Source organism: Crocuta crocuta, unplaced genomic scaffold (assembly GCF_008692635.1).
Source record: "Crocuta crocuta isolate KB4526 unplaced genomic scaffold, BGI_CrCroc_1.0 scaffold657, whole genome shotgun sequence".
Classification (NCBI taxonomy): domain Eukaryota; kingdom Metazoa; phylum Chordata; class Mammalia; order Carnivora; family Hyaenidae; genus Crocuta; species Crocuta crocuta.
The window spans coordinates 1177307-1177857 of NW_027529583.1; the positions used below are offsets into that span (position 1 = coordinate 1177307).

A 551-nucleotide genomic window follows, 5' to 3' on the forward strand; every position below is an offset into this window, starting at 1 on the left:
TCTCACAAAAATACTATGAGATTTTACATTTTACAGAGAGGAAAATGGAGCCCCAGAGAAGTTAAGTAACCTGCCCAAATTCACACAGCTAGAAAGCAGTGGAGATAGGATTTGAACCCAGGTTCCTGCTGAGTATGATCTAGGATTCAGAATTATTTGGTGGGATGGGGAGAGAGTCACATTTCCTGCATACCAAACTGTGGCACAGAACTAGAAAAGCCCTGTGACAAGTGCATAAGGTGTTCTGTCCCTACTAGGTAGAAGGAAAATGCTCTTGTTTTTATCTGAAAAGACAAAAATATTTGTCAGGTCTATTACTCTATAAGCATAGGCATTTTTCTTTGTTTTGTTCACTGAATATCCCTAGCACCTTCAAAATTACCTGGAGCACTAGGTGCTTAATGCATATTGNTCGAACTAATGAACCACGAGACCATGACCTGAGCTGAACTCAGGCTCAACTGACTGAGCCACCTACAGACCCCCCTGCATTTCTTAGGAATTTCATGGTCACACTAATTGCTGTAATTCCCTCCGACATGATGTTGCTC

The 551-nt window shown here is 41.6% G+C and overlaps 1 protein-coding gene and 1 long non-coding RNA gene across 2 annotated transcripts in view; one reads left to right on the top strand and one right to left on the bottom strand.

Annotated features, from left to right (window-relative positions):
• LOC144229607 (uncharacterized) overlaps positions 1-551 on the top strand; it is a 214731-nt gene that overhangs the window by 38363 nt on the left and 175817 nt on the right. The gene's annotated exons all lie outside the window — the stretch shown is intronic.
• LOC144229590 (small nuclear ribonucleoprotein G-like) overlaps positions 1-551 on the bottom strand; it is an 11006-nt gene that overhangs the window by 2153 nt on the left and 8302 nt on the right. The window lies entirely within an intron of this gene.